Raw genomic sequence first — 18629 nt, forward strand, 5'->3', positions numbered from 1 at the left:
TCTCCAGGAGTCTGGCTCAGTAAAACACAAACAAACAAATAAAAACTAACCTGCTGTAAACTACTCACTGGTTCCCAGAGAGAGCATGCAAACTGATTTCTGATAATATCTCATCTCTTCAAACGCCTTTAGTGTACTAGTTTACAACGTTGGCTAACAAAAGAATCACCTGGGAAGCTTTCAAAAGTCCTGAAGCTTAGGCTGTATTCTAGAACAACTAAATTAGAATCTTAGGGGGTGGGATCCAGGCATTGGTATTTTTAAGGCTCCCCAGATGATTCCAATGGTGGCTCAGGTTGAGAACCACAACTATAATAGATTTGCATTGCCAGCTGAATCAAATCCATTCTCCTTAGCTTGGTGCTGAACTCCTGCCACACCTTGGGCCCCATTTATGTTTCAGGCTTATTTCTTGTACTCCCAATGCACTAGCTTTATCAGTCTGTTATGTTCTTGCATGGTTTACCTGCAGATAAAGATCCCTGTGTTTACTTCCACTTATATTACCTTCGCTTATTCAAATTACATTCATCTTTCAATACCCAGCTCCAATGATAGTATTTCCAGGAAGTGTTCCCTGATTCCCCAGTGTGGTTTTTAACATTTATTTATGTTTGAGAGTGCAAGCGGGTAAGGGACAGAGAGAGAGGGGGGCAGAAGAGCTCAAGTGGGATCTGTGCTGACAGCAGCAAGCCCAATGCGGGGCTCAAACTCAAACTGTGAGATCAAAGTCGGACACTCAACCGACTGAGACACCTAGGTGCCCTTCCAGTGTGGTGTTTTTAGAACATGCCCACAAATTGTTGGACTCTTTTCCCACAAAAGGTAGAGTATAATTCCTTTCCCTTTAAATACAGGCTAGCCCTAGTGAATTGATTCCAACAAACAATGTGGTAGAAGTGACTTTTAAGTAAGACTGGGTTAGAAAAAGCCATACAGCCACCTGCTGCTCTCTTTCAACATGCAGCCCAAGATAGAGAGACCAGGTAGAGGGACCACAAAAAGACAGAGTGAGATGCCTGAGAAGCTCAACTATCCCAGCAGACCAGCTTTTTGAGTCTAGGTAGCATCAACTGCCAGACATGCAAACAAATGAACCTTCGGATGATTCCAACCCCTAAGCTTCAAGTCATCCAACTGAGGTCCCAGACATCATGAAGTAGAGACAATTTATCCCTGATATTCCCTGTCTTATTTCCCAAACCATAGAATAAATGGGTATTTAACAACACTAAGTCTCAGGATAACTTGTTACACAGCCATAATAATGGAAACTCACTTCTCTCATTTTATCTCTATATGGTCACATATGGTACTTAACATATTCTTTCACTATTTTTATTACTAAACTTGCTGTGTCTCCCACCCTAGATTGCTAGGTACTTGATGGCAGAACTCCTAGTTTATTGATTTTTGTATCTTCTGCAATGACTTGTCTTAAAATGTATTCAAAATTGGTAACTTCCAGCACAGACAAGAAATAGCCTTCCTAAGGCATGTTTCTGCTTTTGCTTGGTTCCAAATTCCTGGCCCTAATTGTCATTTATCTTCACCTTGCTTAATGAAATTAAAGACCTTATATTCCATCGACAATACGAAGACAACAAAATGTTGAGAACTGAATGTACAAGAATGAATGTAGCAACATGTGGAATGTAACTAATAAAATACAATAATATATATGAATGTAATATAAATACAAACAATATGCATTATGGGTCTGGTGTTAACCTTTCTAATCTTCACTTTAGGGAACTGATGGATTCTTAGCTGTGTGGCTAAAGGGAATGTTTCTGACCTTGTCTGGTCTGTATGCTCTCCTCTTCTTGAACTGGTTATGTATTCCATGCAAGGTGTTTTATGTCCCACGTCACATGTGCTGGATGTTGGTTCCTTTAAAGGATTGTCAAATGTAAAGAGTTGTCTATTTTAAAAGACAGCACAGAATGGTAGGAAAAGCCTGGACATACAGGGTTGAAATCCTGGGTGGAAGTTGTGGTTGGCTGATCTGCCTCCAGCAAACACTTTCACATTGATGATACTCAATCTCCTTAACTGAAAGAAGAGGAGGGAGACACTTACCTTATAGGATTGTCAAAAACAAGTGACATTAAATACTAACAGTGAATAGGCAGTGATTGGTACATAGTTAGCATTCAAAATCATTAGGTATCTTATCAATTCCCTTAAATTTTCAAGGCAAATTTACTTAGGTTTAGAACTTTTGTGATCTTTATGTATAAAGAAGTTCACTTTTCTCCAACAGGCTCTCCAACAGGCTGGAGCTGTGACTTGAAAAATTCTTCGGTCTTTCTGTCTCTGTCTCTCTGTTTCTCTCTTTTGAGCAAGCTCCTTTCCTTTCTCCCTTTCTGGTCTGCTAGACACATGCTAACCTAAACTAAGAGTGCTATTTCAGTCTCTGATATGTTGCCATAAAGAGAGAAGTTTTGAGGTATAATGTAATCAAAAAAGTGCTACCCTACTGAGCAGATATCTTTGATTCCATAATATTTTCTATGTTATAATTCTAAGCGTTCCCCTGGCTGTGGTTTTCAGAGCAGAGATTAGCTATATAACAATTTTATTACTTCTATGAATAGATTTCAAATCAATTTTTTTAAAGTACAGGCCCAAGAGATCAGTACCAGCTCTCTCTCCAACCCTTTTTCTTCACTTAGAGATACTACATCTGTTTATTATCCTTCCCTCTCATCCATTAGCTCACCAAATCTGGTTGATTGTTCCAGTGAAATACCTCTCAAATCTTCCCATTCTTCTTAACCCTGCTACCACTAACATAATTAAGTTTAGATAAGTGCATCTCAAACTTTAATATGTATTGGAATCACTGAGTGAACTTATTATAATGAAATGCAGTCTCTGACTCAATCTTGGTGTGCCCCAAGATTCTGCACTTATAACAAGCTCCTGAGTTATGTAGACGATGTTGTTGGTCCAGGACCACATTCTGGGTTACTAAGATCTATATTATAGCAACAGCTTCATTCCTGGGCTCCCTGCCCTCACTCTTGCCTGTGTCAATCTTGATGATAAGACCAAAGTGAGAAATTTAAAATACAGGTCTGATCATATCTATTCTGTACCCCTACTCTCAGCCCCATCATCCTAACATTCTTTTCAATGGTCTCCCATAATTGTCAAGGTGAAGTCCAAACTCCTTCGCATAACTTAAAAGGCTTCTTAAGGGGCACGTGGGTGGCTCTGTAGGTTGAGCATCAAACTCTTAATTTCACAGTCATAAGATCAAGCCCCACATTGGGCTCTGTGTTAAGTGTAGAGCCTGCTTGCGATTCTCTCTCTCCCTCTCTCAAAATAAATTTATAAATAAACATTAAAAAAAACTTCATCCCTCCTTGCTTCTACAGCATTATTTCTCTCTACTCTTTCATTCAGCATATATTTGATAAATGCTACTATGACACAGTTCCTGGCCATAGCCAAGAGCTTGCAATGCCCTTGGCACATCTTTCTTCCTTCTAAAACTTTTTAGATGCTGCTCCCTCTGCTGTGAACATAATAATCCCTCCTTGTTTCTCTGCCTCCAACTTCCCTGGTTAGAGCCTCTTCATCATTCAGGACCAAACTTGGGATCATCTCTTCTGGAAGACTTCCCCTTCCCCCATTAGGTATTCCTCCTATATGGCAATCTATTTGTAACATCTGCCTTGCACAGTGCTGGGACAGAGTAGGAACCCAGAGACTACCTGAATGAATAAATAGCATTATTTTGTTGTATTTTAATGGATTGTTTGACTATTTCCCCATAGTAAAGTTTTTGAGGGCAGGAACCATTATTCATCTTTTATCTCTAGTGATGCCAAGGCAACTCAGTAAATATTTGTTGAACACGTGAATGAACGAATGCATAAAAGAATAAATTAAAAGGTGGCCCAAGATCTCCAAGTCAGAGATATAAGCAAAGTTATGAATGGATTAAAATGTTACAGCTGAAGAAAGTAATAAATGTCAGACTCAGATATGGGCTGGAGACAAGCAGGAAAGATCAATGCTCAGGTTTCTAGGGTTCTGTGAGGAATAAGAGTACTACGGGTAAAATTCCCGAACAATCAGGTTTGACAGAAGTTGGATGCAAGTGTAATTGTATAGAAAAAAAAAAAAAAAAAAAAAAAAAAACCAAACACTGGAAAAAAACGAAGAGAAGTTCAGCCAAAATCAGTTTTCACAGCTCCCAGATGTTCTGCTAAACTCTTAAAAATTCTCCAGTTTTTAAGTAGTAACTACCTAGTAGAGTGGCTAAGCAAATGTGTTACCAATTAGGGAGTATTTCAAAGGGAGGACCAAAGAGAGATAATTGGAGCACATCTTTTATTGAGCCACGATTATACCCATATGTTCACAAGAAGAAACACCATATAAGACAGTGAACATATATTTTGTACTTTCCTCTCACTCTTGACCTAGTGTGTCTTGAGAATTCTCATGCTCAGGATTCTACATTGGAGAGAAGATTATTTTCCGGTGAACGCATGCCATTCAAACAAAACAGAGCCGTCCCTGACTTCCTGGTGGTTTAAATTAACAACAGACGTGGCAAACCAGACAACAAGCAGAGCCATTGTGCTGGGATCAGGGTAAAGACAAGCAGTGGTGAAGCACAGGGGAGGCCTTTGCATCAGATGGGGCCTTGGGAACGCTTCCTGAAGTCCTGGCAACAAAATAAAATAAAACAACTCTTAAAATTAAAAAAAAAAAAAAATCAAACAAAACAAATCAACAAACACACAAAAATCCAAACTAACAAACCAATCAGACAAAAAACCCAAAGGCTGTTAACAAAAAAAAGTCCTCAAAGTTATCAAACAAGAGGCAGGCTCATCTGAAATCTGAGGAAGATATCTGGAAGCAGCGTGTTTCCAACTCCTCTCCTTTCTCCTCTGCTCTCCCTCCTTAGCTTTCTCATCCCCTTGCCCTTCTGTCTTTCCTCCTCCCGCCTCCTCCAGTCTAATTCCTATAGTATCTCCCATTGCTGGGGGTGTGGTTGAAGGCAAGTTAGATCCTGCTTGGAGGATGGGGTGGGTGAGAGGCAGATCCAAGAGCCAGAGCTGAAGTCCCAGCTCAGAGTCCCTGGGATCCTGATGGGAACAGGAATTCCAACCTGATCCCTGCAGGTGATCCCTGCCACCCCGGCTAGGTGGCATTCTTGCCCTCCTCAGCTCACATTCAGGGCCCCTGGTACTTGAAAGATAAACTGGTCCAGTTTTGACAGAAATCACACAGGGAATAGAAGGTGGGAAGATCTAGGAGAATCCCATCCCATGAATTACCAAAGACCCAGGCACCAAATGACTATCTTGGCCATCTGTGTAAGCAGATTGGAAAAGTCTAGCCCCACCCACCTCTAGGTTATCCACTGAGCTTCTACTATTTTTATACATTTATATTTTTACATGTTCTATAAAAGTTGTGTCAATTTTAGCACTTTAAGTGCGTTAAATCTTTAATTTCAATGATGAAAAAAATTAGATGAATTCTGAGTTTTAAAAATCACATTTTCACTTAAATTAAGACCAAAATGTCAATGCCATGTTGTTGTGCTACAGTACATCTCTGAGAGTAACTTGTTTACTCAGGTTGGCAGGTCATCCATCATGATGGAGAGAGTTCTTTATTCTCTCTGAACTCAGTCACAGCAGAGTCAAACAAGGGTAAGTAAAATGATTTCTGGGAAAATATAAATAAGACTACTGTAGAATTTTCATATCATAGAATACCATAAAGAGGGCTATTTCATTTCCAGTTTCTCTTATAACCATGGGCTGTTAGTGTAAGGACTATTCTTTGGAAAACTTTTTTTCTTTTCTTTTCATATAGCATTCTTATAGAATATGGGTAATAGTTGAATCCATGAAGTAAACCAAACTCCGAAGACAGAGTATTTAGAGGGAGAAGGCAAAGAGGTGCCAAGACTAAAACCATGGGGAATGCACTGATGTGGGTTCTGACAAGGAAAAAGTAGACATAGCTAACAGGAGTGGTCAGGCAGGTAGGAAAGAACCAGAAACTAATTGTGTAGATCAGGGAGAAGAGACTTTTTTTTGTTTTTTGTCTTTTTAATATGAAATTTATTGTCAAATTGGTTTCCATACAACACCCAGTGCTCATCCCAACAGGTGCCCTCCTCAGTGCCCATCATCCACTTTCCCCTCCCTCCCACCCCCCATCAACGCTCAGTTTATTCACAGTTTTTAAGAGCCTCTTATGGTTTGGCTCCTTCCCTCTCTAACTTTTTTTTTTATTCCCTTCCCCTCCTCCGTGGTCTTCTGTCAAGTTTCTCAGGATCCACATAAAAGTGAAAACATATGGTATCTCTCTTTCTCTACATGACTTATTTCACTCCGCATAACACTCTCCAGTTCCATCAATGTTGCTACAAAAGGCCATATTTCATTCTTTCTCATTGCCAAGTAGTATTCCATTGTGTATATAAACCACAATTTCTTTATCCCAGGGAGAAGAGAGTTTTAAGAAAGGTGAACATAATGGCCTCTAATTCTGCATTTTCAAAATGTTAGTCCTTGAAATTACCTTATAAAATTCACTGCTTGGAATTCAAGGACTGTTTACACAAGAGTGACTCTCTAAAATTTAAAAATGTTTCAAGTCTAGGCTTTTATTTTTAAAGTTGTAATAGTTAAATAGAAATAAAGGAAACAGGGCAAATTGTTTAATTAATGGGAGTTTCTCTCTTATTAATACAACTCAGCTGTGGCATATAACCCAGTCCTTCGCCTTGTCAAGGTTTTATGTTAAATCACCAGCCACTTTCTCCTTAAAGTTTCTTTGAATCTCCTCCAAATAAAGGAGCTCCTCAGAGCCTCCTGAGCCCGGTGTCTAGAAAGCAGGCCAGAGGACCCCTCAACTGGCTGCACAGGCTAGAGGAGAGCGACAGCAGGCAAAAAGAACCAATGGTGCCACATGCCTTTTCCCTTTGGATCTGGTCCCTTTTCTTCACCCACAATTACTCTCCCTTGAGACTTCGATGCTGATGGGTTTTTACCATACTACCTTATACTAAGAAAGATTTTTTTTTAAGCTTTGCTTTTGGTTAATTTTATTTTTAAATCTCTCAGTCTGTTTCTTTTTGAGCAGCTAATTTAATCAATTTCATAAACCTGACTCGGTCAATTCTGAGAAAAGTTCACTGAAACCAACTGGGTGACTGGTTAGAAAAGAAAAAGAAAGAAAAGTGCCCACCTTTGTGACTAAATTGATTGTCATCTTTCTATTGATAATACAGGTGGAAGAGTTATAATCGATCACCTGTGGGCCAGAATGTGTCTGTACCCCACCCCCATCCACATCACCCAGCCATATTCAACAAATTGATCTTGTTTGATTCTTCTTATTTTTAATGTTTATTTATTTTTGAGAGAGAGAGAGAGAGAGAGCAGGGGAGGGGCAGAGAGAGAGGGAGACACAGCATCTAAAGCAGACTCCAGGCTCTGAGCTGTCAGCACAGAGCCTGACACGGGGCTCGAACCCACAAGCCATGAGATCATGACCTAAGCCAACGTCAGATGTTTAACTGACTGAGCCACCAGGCACCCCGATCTTGTTTGATTCTTGATCCCAAAGTCCTTTTCGGGGATCATCATACTGCTACTGCTACTGCAACTGAGATATTGCTTTATTTTTCTCTCAATGAAGCTCAGGTATTAGATTAGGGGGAAGTGAAGAATTTATCCTAATGGCTTATTATCTCTGCAGGCAACATTAACCTGAACACAATTCTGCTAGCTATGCAACACTGCTCAATCATTGGGTAACTCGTTTACATATATTGATGTAAGTCTCTGTACACATTTAGTTTCCATTATCACCATCAAGGGAATTAGCTAAGCTTTTATCACAGCATGTGCTGGCCAGTGTTGAAACTACTTGTGATATGGAATTATATTTTTTAAATTTTGGACACGTAAAACAATAACCTTTTAATTTTTTCATTTCAGGTTCACTCATACCATATATCATTACTCCAAATGAGCAAAGTCTGTATTTTGTCTCATGGAACCTTTGAACACCCTGCATTTATTTCTATGTGACAGCTCCTGCAATTATTAAAACCAGACACTGCCCAGGATCCTCATGGAGATAAGTCCTTATGGATAGCTAAATTTTCCAGTTAGAGGAAGCTTTATTATTTTAAGCAAAGAACTTTATTCTTAGTTGGAAGCTTTGGAAAATAAGATTCATATTCTGTTTTCCTAAACAAAAGGTCATATGATCATTTAGGAACAACATTATAACCAGTAAAATCCTGGTGACATACCTGGGTCCACTTGCCCCGGTACTAACTGGGCCTAGACTGACATGTTTTAATATTATTAAACGTGATTAGCACTGCTTTTCTGTACTTTACTTGTTATCATCAGCCCTTTTCTCCCTTTTCTATTTTGCTACCCCAAATCAATCATGAGTTTGGAAATAAGTTTACAAATCTTAATAGAATTGTGTATATTAAATGTAAATAGATATTGTATAAAAAAGATTTTGAAAAAAATTTTAATGTTGTTTATTTTTAAGACAGAGAGAGAGAGAGAGACAGAGACAGAGCACAAATAGGGGAGCGGCAGAAAGAGAGGGAGACACAGAATCCAAAGCAGGCTCCAGGCTCTGAGCTGTCAGCACAGAGCCCGATGTGGGGCTCAAACTCATGAACCACAAGATCATGACCTGAGCTGAAGTGGGATGCTTAGCTGACTGAGCCACCCAGGTGCCCCCAAAAGCTGATTTTTTAAATAAACATGGCATATCTTTCCTTTTATTTAGTTCTATTCCTTTTTTTCTTTTTCATTTTTATTTAAATTCCAGTTAGTTACCATACAGTATAATATTAGTTTCAGTGTACAATTTAGTGATTCAATACTTACATTCAACAGCTGGAAAAACTGATTTTTTTAAAAAAAAATACACAAGCTTTGCTGCAGTGTAGAATTCAGGCTGGTTACTCAGAGGCCTTTTTGCTTTCCTCCTGTGCCCTTTGCAGGTGTTTTCAGCTCGCTTCCCTGGTCGGGGTGGGGAGACAGAGGAGTGACTTTGAGGATAAATAGCATCTGAATAAATCAGTTATCACTGAAGGCAGAGCTCTAAGGATCTGATATGTGACATTCCTTGGAACGTTTCAGAGTCTCAAATGCCACTAAGAAGCATTGATGTAGAATAAGGTGGTCCAGATATGAGGGACAGGGCAGAATTAACAGGGTATTAAAGAAAAATCACTCCAGTTTTATGTAAGTTTAGTTACTACTATGCTAGAGTGGCTCAAAGATTGTCACATCTGTGATATCCTATTGTATTTAGATGCTCCCTGGAAACTGTATGTCTGAAGGAAACAGAGACAGAGGAGACAAGACAGAGACAAAATCATGCCATCAGTGAAAATTATAAAACATACATTCTCAATAGAGGTGAAAACTGGCTTTCAGGAGGAGAAAATCCTATTTTTATATAAAAAGTGCAGATAAGCATATACAGTAGATAAACACATACACAGCATACCTGTGGTATTAAAGTTTCATAGGGAGTGGTGTCAGAAAAAAAATGTTTAAGTAGACTTGGGTGGAGTGACAATATGAAAAAAAGGTTGAGAAACACTGCTCTAAGACATGAAATCTGAGACCAGCCCCTCTGAATGAAGGAGGAAGGATGGGGTGTTGGCAGATGCAGTGGGCCTACAGGCACCACTGTTAGTATGTCAACAGATGGCCCTGTCTTCCTCTAGCTCCTTTCTCTCATTCACCCATGCTGCACTTTTTACCCCAATGGAACCACCTGCATTTCTCCAAGGTGGCATTCTATTTCTTGATGCTGAGCCTTTGCACATGCTGTTCCTTTGGCCTGGGATTCTCTTCTCCCTCTTTCTTACCTGCTATCTCATCCTTCAACATACAACTCAAGCATCACCTTGTCCAGGAAGGTTTCCAGATATGTGCAAAACAACAACAAAACTGACTATACAAACTATAGAAAGCAGGATAAACTGACAACAGGGATGTTGTGCCATTGAAGAATGCTGACTCTGGACGAAAACCTGAATGCAGTAAGAGAGAGTGCCATATGACTATTTGTAGGAAAAGTGTTCTGGGTAGAAACAAATACCCTGAAGCGAAAGCAGGTCGTCAGACTCACGGAAGGTCTCCCACAACAGAGAAGGGAAGTCACAGGAAATTAGGTGGGAGATGTGATGGGGAGTCATATCGTATGGGGCATTGTAGTGTTAGGGCTTTGAATTTTCTACCAAGTATTATGGAAAATTACTAGATCATTGACAGCAGGGTGTACCATGAGTTGACTGATGGATTTAAGGCCTCTCCGTAGGCTGTTGTGTGGATAATTAATGGTCGAGGTACAAAGAGCAAAGGCAAGGAGTCCAGGTAGAAGGCTAGCAGGAGAGTGTAGGGGAAATGGAAGTTGCTTGGACTAGTGTGTTAGCGACTAAGTAGGTGAGAAATGGCCCAGAGTCCTGTGCCCCTTCCATTTTTCTAGACACGTGGAAAACTCCTCCCCACACTGCAAACCTCAGGCCAAGCACCCAAACATCTGGAAACCTTCCCCAGCCACCCCAGGTTCATGGGAGTCTCCCTTGTCAGGACTCTCACAGCTCTTTGTATATTCTTCTAATTCTACACTTCATTTATTTCTTTGTAATACTTACTTATATATCAGTCTTTTGTACCTCACTGCAAACTCTAATGGTTAATTTTATGTGTCAACATGAGTGGGCCATAGAGTATCCAGATATTGGGTTAAACATTATTCCTGGGTATGCCCGTGAGGGTGTTTCTGGATGAGATCAACATTTGAATCTGTAGACAAAGTAAAGCAGATCACCCTCCCCAGGGAAGGTGGGCCTAATCCAATTCATTGAAGGCCTGAGTAGAATAAAGGGCTGAATAAGAAAGAATCCCTTCTCTCTACCTGACTGACTCCGAGCTGGGCCTTTGGTCTTCTTATCTTTTGCCTCAGCTTCAGATCAGAACTTATGCCATTGTATCTCCTGGGTCTCCAGCTTGCTGATGACTGTAGGTCTCAAACTTCTCGGCTTCCTTCTCAGATTTTTTTTTTTTTATAGTAAATCTCTCTATATCTAGAGTAAATCTCTTTCTATCTATACCAGTTTCTTACAGTAAATCTGAATCTATATTTATATCTAGGTACTCTAGTGAGTCACCACTTAGAGGAGCTTTACTCCTTAACAGATTTCATTGGCATAGTTTTGGTGCGAGCATCCAGTTTTTAAAAAAAATGTGCTCAGACAGGAAGGCCAAGTCTATGTGGCGGTGGCAAAGTTATACTGTGGTTTCATGTTAGTCACCTTATAATTACTGCCACTGTAATTAGTGCCACTTAATGTATGCTACTGAAACTAAAGCTATTTATCCCAGACTGGAAAAAGTGTCTTAGCTTTTAAAAAATGTCTGATGGAAAAAAAAAAAAAAAAAAAGAATCTTTACCTCCATATGCTATTGGTTCCGTTTCTCTGGAGAGCCCAGACTAATACAAGCTCCTTGAGGGCAGATTATTTAATCATCTTGTGCTATAGACTAAATATGTGTATCTCCCTCCCTCCCCCCAGTTCATATGTTAAATCCTAATCCCTAATGTGATAGTATTTGGAGGTAAGACCTCTGGGAGGTGATTAGGTCATGATCATGGAAGCCTCATAAATGGGATAAGTGACCTTTTATTTTATTTTTTTAAATTTTTTTAATGTTTATTTATTTCTGAGACAGAGAGAGACAGAGCACGAGTGGGGGAGAGGCAGAGAGAGAGGGAGACACAGAATCTGAAGCAGGCTCCAGGTTCTGAGCTGTCAGCACAGAGCCCGATGCGGAGGTCAAACTCACAAACCATGAGATCATGACCTGAGCCGAAGTCAGTTACTCAACCGACTGAGCCCCCAGGCACCCCTATAAGTGACCTTTTAAAGGGACCTCATAGAGTTCCTCACTCCTCTGCTGTGTGAGGACATAGTGCCTATGAATCAGGAAGTAGTTTCTCACCAGACATCGAATCTGCTGGCACTGTGATCTTAAGAGTTCTCAGCCTCCAGAACTGTGAGAAATAAATTTCTGTTGTTTATAATCCGCTCAGTTGATGGCCTTTTGTTATAGCAGCCCAAATGGACTAAGATATCTTCGCATCTGAAAGGCCTAAGTTGCCAACATCAACAAACTTTCACATTGTGCCTAAGCATTTTACAAGTGTTATTTCATTTGATACAACAAGATGATGAGGTAGGTGTTATTATTACCCCATTTTCAAATATGGAAACTAAGGCACTGACAGTTTAAGGGACTTGTCCAAACCCATAGCACTGGCTACAGAACTAGCTAGAAAGTGGTTGCAGTAATCCTCAAACCCATCTCTCTAAACACAGAGATTTCACTTTTAGCCATTTTGCAACTCTGCCATAATAAATGTTTTGTTCTTGAACCTTGGAGAGAAACCAAATTGGTTTGAGATTAAAATGAGATGGAATGAAATGATCAGTAATTATGTAAACATCTTGTTCAATCTCTAGTGACATCTCAGCACTTCTATGCTATAGTTTATCTGAAAAAAGAAGCATTGGTTTGGGCCAAACTTCTCTGAGACTGAGGATCACAGGAATGCACTTCTGGGTCTACCAGAGGCATGGCAGTTGAGTTTGTCAGCCTCAATGGGCCTTCATGATCCTTTGGGGCATATATGCTGTTGATCATTTTTATCTAAAATTGTCCTACCATCATCTATCGCTGAAATGGCTGCAGACCTATTGTTAGTTTAATGATTAAAAAAAAACAAACATTGTGGCATGTTTTCCTAGTTATGGTAATAAATCTGTACTCTTCTATTCATACAGGTACCCTTTGAAATGATCACTTGTGCTTTTAATAACTGACTAAATATGATCAATGCACAAAGCACAATGAGCTATTGGACACTGTCACCTCAAAGCATTTTTAGAACAAAGCCAAGTATAAATGAATACACAAACATGTAACTAACTAAACCCACAACTTTAGCTTAACAATCACAATGTGCTTAGTTTAGCAAACACAAATGTGAAAACATTTTCCTGAGAGACACACATGGGAAGAACCTGATGATTCGCTAAACAGGTAGCCTCATGTAGTTAAAATTATTTAGCAGAATTTCCACCTTCACTCTTTTCTCCTGCAAAAGACATGATGTTTTTTGTCTTCATCCCTTTGTTCTTTTCCTTTGCTGACACTGGGTGTTGAGCTGCTATAGAAAACTAGAGGCTTCCGCTGTGTTACATGGACAGCCTTGCTCTCATCACCTCCTACCTCCCACCCGCTCCTCACCTGTGATTGCAGAAAGCCTACTGTCTTTATGTAAATCTAATGGCGCCTTAGTGAATTATTCCCAAGTACCATGACAAACATTAAGAATACAAAATATTAGCAGAGATGCTGTGACTTTTAGACTGTGGTTTTTCTCAGAATCAGTGGGCTTGTTTTTCCAGTCTTTGTTGTCCTTTTAGCACACACCAAAGAAGTCTCTGGCCCTAAAGAGAATGCTGTGTTTACAGATCAGAGGTAGAGAGGTTCACAGAGTTCTGAAAATGAAGGAAAGCTCCCTTTCCAAGGCTGTTGCACCACAGATGTTTATAGTGTTCCTTGACAAGTGGGATCTTGTGGGATCTCATAACCTGTAACTTTTTTCTAATGGTCAGGGTATTTTTTGGCCAGGGACACACAAAAGGCAGCATATCGGGGACAGAAGAAGGTACAGAATCTGAGCTGGAGATGTACCTACTCATGGAGGGCTGGCCCTGGCCAATGTTGGGAAGTTAGCAGAAGAATGGGCCCTCAGCTCTATTAGCCTCTCCTAAAAGATGCCCTCCCTCATCCTCACCATTTGAGACATGTCTCCTTCCCATTCCTCAGGTTTTCTCTAGCCTCCCTACAAAAGCCTCTTTATGGAGTCAATAGAAAATGTGACAATGTGAAATACTAGAAACAGTACCCAATATATCCTCAGCTAAGTCCTGGTCCCAACATCACCATATACTACTGGTTTGATTTAGGGCAAATGGTTCAACTCTGATCCCTGTTTCTTCATCTATGAAATGGGGATCTCTTCCCAGTTCACCTCACAAACCTATTTTTAGGATCAAGTAAGAAAAGACATGTAGGCATGCTCTACAAAATCTAAGTACTGTGCAAATATAAGACACAATAGATTTCTACTTGATTATCTTGCACATGGTGCTCGGTGGATACTCTGAGTGATTGCTAAATGAATACACTGTCTCCTTTGACAAATGTTATCATTCTGAGAGATATTTGCAATTCCACAGGGGTAAATCTGGCATAATTGGGAAGGGAAACTTAACCACTAAAGTCATTCGTTTTCAATCAAATTGAATAATCAAGTTGAATAATTAAATTGCATTGTTAAAATCACTTATTAGGTACCATGGGGCTGGTACACTGTTAGTAACCTCAAACTGTAGACCAATCTGGTCATCCTAACAGGGATGATGCTGTAGCCACTTATGGTTCCATTATCAAATAGTTTCAACCCTATATAAGTTCCATTATATATCAGAGAAGCTGGGAAGTAAAACAAAACAACAAATGACATTTCTAACATTGCCTTGAAACCATGAGAAGCATGTAACTTATCTGCCAATCAGTTGAACCCACAGTGAGGTTTGGACACAGAGCTGACTATATAAAGTAATGCACAGGGGTACCTGGGTGGCTCAGTCAGTTGAGCATCCGGCTCTTGATTTTGGCTGAGGTCATGATCTCATGATTATGAGATTGAACCCCACAGCTGGCTCCATGCTGACAACGTAGAGCCTGCTTGGGATTCTCTCTCTCTCATTCTGCCTCTCTCTGCTTCTCCTGCTCTCTCTCTCAAAAATAAATAAATATTTTAAAAAATTAAAAAATAAAGTAATGTGCATGTGCCTTGTGGCAAGCACAGTAGTGAAGGCATCTGGTGTTGCAGGGTCAACAGTATGGTAGAATTCCAGCATCCAACATCTCGATTTGCTTGACTGAGAAATCACTGCCTTTGACAGAGTCTACTTAGAAATGACTAAATTATTTCTTCTTCTATCAGGGATGATGGGGAATAAGAGTCAGATATTACAGCCATTAAGGACAAGTAAATACATATATATATACACACATATATATATATATATATATATATCCTACAAGTGTCCTACAAATATATATATATATACGTGTATATATATATATATATATATATACACGTATATATATATATAACCCCTGCATTATTCCAGGGGTTAGGGGCATATAACTTTTGACTTGCCCAAAACTTTACTTAATAGCCCACTGTTCACCAGAAGCCTTACAGATAACATACAGTCAATTAACACATATTTTTGCATATTATATGTATTATACACTGTATTTTGACAACAAAATAAGCTAAAGAAAAGAAAATGTTATTAAGAAAATCATAAGAAAGAAAATGCATTTACTGGACTGTGTTTTTGGAAAAAATGTGCATAAATGGACCCATGTGGGGGTCAAGGCTATGCTGTTCAAGGGTCAACTGTATTTTTGTAAAACAAAGCTTGTGACAATGAAAAATCCTACTTGCTATGTCATCTGTCTTGAAAATGGCTCCATATCAATACATGCAGATTGATCACAATTTTTTACCTTGCTTTTAAGATATACTGTTTTTTTCCTACTTAGGTACCTCCATATATCATTGAAAACTTGGAAAGAAGTGTTTTTAGTAGCTGCATAAGGTTTCATTGTATGTGTACACCACGATTTATAGATCCACGGATTCATTTTTACACATTTCTGTAACACATTTTGCTATGCTAAAAACTCCATGCTAAAAATTCTTTTGACATTTTGAATTATTTCCTACAAAATATCCATAATCAAGTTTTATGTTAATACTCTTGGTCATTTCCATATTCTATAAACTTAAATTTAAAAAAAGAAAAGCATTCCAAAGAATATTCCTTACACTAACAGTCCTCATTTTTAAGAGACACTGGAAATGAAGTATTCCTCTTTTATAGCATCCTACAATATGGAAATTCTATTATTGTTTTTATTTATATTTGTCGAGAAAACATTTTGTTTGCCTTTTGTTGGACTCTGCTATAGATGAGTTGAGAGAAAAGAGAAAACCAATAAATTTTCTCCATGCCTGCTGCCAGGAGTCAGGAGTCCTCTCCCTATGGGCCTCCTAGGCTCATGGAGTCTGAGCTTAAGCTCCTGCTTCTGAGGCTGCCTCTTTCCCACCCCACCCTCCCTCCATAACCCAACCTATCCTCACCCTCACACTCCCGCCCCTTGGGAGCCTGGCCCCACAGGAACATATCATACCTGGAAGGCCAATGATGTCACAGGCCAGGGTGCCAAGTCATTGTGCGAACTTCTGGAGAAACTCTATACTGACAAAGTCATCGAAATGGACAATCTGACCATCAAACTGGTTATCAAGGTCCTTCTGGAAGTGGTTTGGTCATGTGGCAAAAACACTGGACTGGCTGCCATGAGGTAAGATCATCTCCTCAAGATTTAAAATCCCTGAGACATGGAGAAATCCATTCTTGAAACTGAAACTGAAAATAAAGAAAATGAAAAGAGGAAACAAAAGAAAGCATCATGGTGAATAAAATCCTGCTTGTAGCAATTTTAGAATTCACATCATAGATGATTCTCAAAATGACTGCCAGCATTTCCATTCCATTTACCCATACTGTCCAAGTGTCCTACAATAAACTTCAATGTTTTTTAACTTTAAAAAAAAATTTTTTTTAGAGACTGGAGGGTGGGAGCATTCTGCAGGGGAGAGAGGACAAAATAGGGAGAATGAGGAGACAGGAGAGAAAATAATGATAGGAGGGTAAATGGGGAGGAGAAAGACAAAAGGGGAGGAGTTAAGCAACACTTAGTACCCAGGTGTCCTCCCCAGACTTCTTTAAATAACCTTTTTTTGTTTGATAATTTCGAGGAGTTTTGAAAACAACAACAACAACAACAACAACAACAACTTTTGGAGTTTCTTGACTGTTTATTTGGTTGATTGGCTTCATTTTGTTGTTTGGGTTTTTTTTTTTAATTTTAAGGGTTATTCTCTTATTTCCTTTTGTTGCAAAGGCTACAAGCTTTCTATGGAGAACAGACTATAGTTTTTCTTTCAGATAAAGCATGTCTACTCCTCTTCATCTTCTTTTGTTTCCCCGTGGCAGGTGCGGGGATCACAGCGCTGGTGGTATTGATGTCAAGGCAGAATCCACTTGTTAGGCAAGCGTCTGACTGGACAGAGAAGCATTCTGGCACACAGCTCCACCCCACCATAGTGCAGAGGCTACCTAGCTCCCAGGGAAGATTTCAAATGTAGAGTATTATTGGAAGGCCCTCTGTCTTCTACCTTCCTACTTGGAGCCTTCCTCTGACTCTATCTTCTGTCAAAGTTTCCATATTGATGGCAAATAAATCTACAACTTCTGTCCTGACCTCTGTCCCTGGCTTCAGTCACTCTCCCCTGCTGTCTAGATGTTATGCGCCTATAAAGTCATGGGACTCTTCTAAGTCTTTGTGTACCTGAGACCAACGGACGTAAAACTAGGCAAATTATATCTATTCTTCATAAATCAAACCTCTTTCTTGACTCCATCTTCGTAGTAGCAGCTGTGGTGGTGCAGTTTGGTCGCGGACATGCAGCTCTCTGTCCATGCCCAGGAGCTACACACCCTTCAAGTGACCAGCCAGGACATGGTCGCCCAGATCTAGGCTCATGCAGCCTTGCTGGAGGGCATCGCTCCAGAAGGTCAAGTTGTACTCCCAGCAGGCAGTGCTAGAGGATGAGGCTACCCTAAGTCAGTGTGGAGAGGAGGCTCTGAGCACCCTGGAAGTAGCTAGGCGTATGCTTGGAGGTAAAGTCCATGGTTCACTGGCCCCTGCTGGGAAAGTAAGAGGGCAGACTCCCAAGGTGGTGAAACAGGAGAAAAAGAAGACAGACAGGCGGAGCCAAGTGGCAGATGCAGTACAACTGGTGCTTTGTCAGTGTTGTGCCCATTTTTGCAAGAAGAAGGGCCTCAATGCCAACTCTTAAGTCCGCTGTAATCCTGGCTTTCCCCAATAAAGCCACTTAGTCGAGTCAAAACAAAAACAAAAACACCTCAAATTTAGCCTATCAAATTTGACCATTTCCCCCCAAACCTGCACTTCTTTCCAAATTTTCCCATTTTTCATAAATGCCAGCAGAAGCCTGGAGCCACCTGAGAATCCAAGTCATCATTGTTCCTTTCTTTCCATTTTCTGTATTCAGTTTGGAAGCAAGTATTTTTGATTCTTCCTTTTTTTTTTTTTTTTTTGTCTCTTTTGCATCTCCCTTTATGCTCCCTACCACCATCCTGGTTTGGACTTTTTACTACTTTTCATCGGTACTATTATGATAGTCTCTTGGTTTATTTCCCCAGCCCACATTAAGCCTTCCTTAATCCATCTTGTATATTGCTGCCAGATTACTTTTCTGAAGAGACTGTAAAACAGGAGTCTGAGAGTGAGAGCCTATCCAAATTCATATTTGTCTGAGTTTGCCTGGTAGTTGCATAAGGAACT

The 18629-nt window shown here is 39.8% G+C and overlaps 1 long non-coding RNA gene and 1 pseudogene across 1 annotated transcript; one reads left to right on the forward strand and one right to left on the reverse strand.

The window, feature by feature from the left end:
• Positions 1–4336: 4336 nt before the first annotated feature.
• Positions 4337–16653, reverse strand: LOC125930082 (uncharacterized). The gene is made up of 3 exons (XR_007460058.1): positions 16386–16653; positions 8913–9047; positions 4337–4687 (listed from the first exon to the last, which is right to left on the reverse strand). It is a non-coding gene; the product is annotated as an uncharacterized LOC125930082 (long non-coding RNA).
• A 1070-nt stretch (positions 16654–17723) lies between these two features.
• On the forward strand, positions 17724–18120 carry LOC125930084 (FAU ubiquitin-like and ribosomal protein S30; annotated as a pseudogene).
• Positions 18121–18629: the final 509 nt, after the last annotated feature.

This window comes from Panthera uncia, chromosome A2 (genome assembly GCF_023721935.1).
Source record: "Panthera uncia isolate 11264 chromosome A2, Puncia_PCG_1.0, whole genome shotgun sequence".
Classification (NCBI taxonomy): Eukaryota; Metazoa; Chordata; class Mammalia; order Carnivora; family Felidae; genus Panthera; species Panthera uncia.